Here is a 3,415-nt window from a genome sequence, read left to right on the forward strand (position 1 = left end):
ATTGGAACCTTTTTATCTTGAAAAGAATGAATCCGAAACACTGGATCAAATCCATTGTAACCCATGGACCAAGAGTTATATGGGTTCCGATCAGGCACTTAATGATATCTAATTAAGCTAATTTTTTGCATAATTATTCTACTCGAAGAGCTCTACGAAATTAACGCTTCCGATTATTGAAGCGAAACCGGAGTGGACCCAGAATTTAGGCACAGCAGCGCCCCCGCTTCCATTTGTGGTTGTAGATAACTACAGAAAATTGGTCCTAACATCCAAAAGTAGGCGCCTATTGAGAGTTTAGTCGAGGCTAGATTTTAATACTCCGTCCCTCCTTTCCCGCGCACGCTCAGCGCACTGCCCTTCTCTCTCTCTCTCACGCGCGAGCGGAGCATGGGTACGACTCATGATGTGGTCAGTTCAATTTTATGTGAAGCTGGGCCCCATTGGACATGGTGAATACTCGGGTGAATGTGGTAACAAAAATTCTAACTCCACACCTACTTACACACCTATATACACATCCATACTCATAATAGAGGTGGGGCCCACACATACTGAATGTGTAATGTGTACGGGCTCCACCTCTATTATAAGTGTGGGTGTGTAAATGAATGTGTAAGTAAAATGATTGTATAGTAAAATGTTAGTAGGTGGATCATTTTACTTTTCCTTTGTTCTGTAAGAGTATCTCCAACCCATACTCTATTCTTTCATTTGAGAGTATGAAATTCTTCCAACCCATCCTCTCAAGCCTCCTCTATTTGAGAGGATAGAATTTTGATCCTTCAAATTTAGAGGATGGGAGAAAATATGGAGGATCTCCTCTAAAATCACTTTATGAATAAATAGAGGGTTTGTGATTAGAGTAAATATGAATAGTAATTTCCTCTAAAATCACTTTATGAATAAAATATAGTATTTTGATACTCTGGGATTGGAGATATTCTAAGGGGGGCGTTTAAGTCTAAAAATTATACGTAATAGATTTACAAAGTTATCAATAGTCCGGACTATCATGTGACATGTCCATGCAGTGCTTCCAACTAATCACGTAGCGAAAAATTTTATGGGTGACACATAGTCATCCTCTCTTATTGGGTGGTTGAGGGAGAAGGGTTGATCTGCTTAGTTTTTTTTTTCTAGTTAATAAGGAAAAAAATTATGGGTTCATGTTATATTAACCAACTACGAATGATTATGCAGTGGAATTTTAGCTTTATATTTTTTTGGGCTTTCCCTCCCTTTTGTTCCGTTCAGGTTATTTTTGGAAAGCGGGGAACCAAAAGTCCCGGCGACTGAACGGGAAATGTTCATGTCCTTTTTCCATCATTAACCTCTATATTATGTCCTTACCAAAGCTCCCTAGTAACTAGCGTGTTGGAGCACGCGTGATACGTGTGCAAAACATAAATTATAAGTCATCAATTCAACAGTTCTACTTATGTGCCAAAATAATTAATCAAAGTAAACTTTTCTGCAGAAATAGAAAAAGTGAAAAAAAAAAAAAAAAACTCATTTTTCATGGTAAAGTATCTAGAATGCTTCTTTGAGTTTTTGTAATCATCTTTCATCCACTCAGTCATAAACCAAATCTCCATCCTTGGCATATTTACTCAGTCATATGACAGAGAAATTAGGGAAAAATGAAAAGAGATTAAATTATTTACACCGGTGGTGTAAATACTTGTTTCCTAAATCAATTATATTGCGTCACATCGTCATGTTTTATTAATTGGGATCACAGTTTTGACGACGTGACACAATATAATTGATTAGAAAAAACAAATATTTAAACTGCTGATGTATATAATTTATTCTCGAAAGAAAATGGGGTTCAACGTGGAACTCTACAGGGTTTGTAACTGAAATGGTCGTGCTTGGGTGTTTAATACTAGGAAATGTCATAACTACCCCTTAAAGTTATCTGATGCCACAAGTTTGTTTATGGGTAATTTTGGGAACTGAAAATGTGAGAGTCTCTTTTTTTTCAGTCCACACTCCACACCAGCTTGTGTTCCTCTCTTTATAGATAGCATAAATTTTTAAACACAACTGAACTAAACTCAGGAAATTTCCAACAAAATCCAAAAACTTTCCCAACCCATTTCACCGAGCGGAGTAGCTCTGGCTCCGGCACCAACCAGCGCGGCAGATATGTTTGAAGCATAGTAAATAATCTTTCTTTTTTTTTGTCAATCGATAGAAGATATCATTTTTATATCAGATAGGAAGTACAAAGTACAAATCCGGGACACTATATCAATTATGTGAGTCCAAATTAAGAGTATTGGGATGTCCGATGCACACAACAGGAGTAAATCAATTTAACTTCAGATTTTCTATGGTGGTGACAGGCGTGGATGAGAGAGAATTGGGTTTGGGAGATGAGAGAGAGCCAGTGCTTGCTCATCGATTTGAACTGGGTGGGAATCGACGACGGCGGTGGAGCTTTGGCTAGCGGAGGGAAGAAGAGGTGGGGAGGAAGATGAAGATGATGAATTGAATTAGAAGGATAACTTAGTCATCTTCACTTAGGGCATTTTTGTCCTAAACCTCTTAGTTTTCAATGGGTTGCACAGAGAAAATAATGGGATGTGAATAGAATTTTCCCTCATGTATATCATACAATACCTACCTACATGATTATATGTCATCATATTGTTAAACAGAATTGTTGATGCGATTTTATGATTTGTTATAGTATTTATTTAGAAGTAAAAGGAACAATATTGTTGTACTCCATTAGATTAGTGTCATTTTGACCAAATTTTGGTTTCAGACCATAGTATTCCACCAATATTCTCATTTTTCGGGGACAACTATATATGATGCTGAATAACGTGGTGGATTTGGCATAGTCAAATATGCTGACGAATTTAACACTAAAGATAATTTTTGTATTTTTTTGATAGTAAGATCAGACCAGTGGAGCGCTAGCTATATATATTGCTATATATTTTCTTAAATTTTGATTTTGACAGCCTAAATAGTTTATGGGTGGACTTTGATCGGTTGGAGGTGAAATTATTAACTGGCAGAAATCATAGAGGTACCGAAAAGGGGGAGGGATTTCGTACCGACGGCCGCCGGTGGGCTGTTTTCGGCCACCGGTTATACATATACACACGAAAAGGGGTGCTCGGATCAAGCACCCTACACACCTCGGATGCCATTGATTCCCGCGAAAGGCCCTCGGTTTTTTTTTTTTAGAATTTTTGGACGGTTCGGATCGGCCGTCCGATGGCCGGAGACGGCCCACCGGTGGCCGTCGGTACGAAATCCCTCCCCCTTTTCGGTACATATAGCAACACTCACTAGCAATTAACTAATTACTAAACAATTGGCCGGTATATATGTCGTTTTAATAAAGAAGTAAATTGGAAGAGATTTCAAATCTTTTCGCGTGAAATTAATC

Source organism: Rhododendron vialii, chromosome 8a (genome assembly GCF_030253575.1).
Source record: "Rhododendron vialii isolate Sample 1 chromosome 8a, ASM3025357v1".
Lineage (NCBI taxonomy): Eukaryota > Viridiplantae > Streptophyta > Magnoliopsida > Ericales > Ericaceae > Rhododendron > Rhododendron vialii.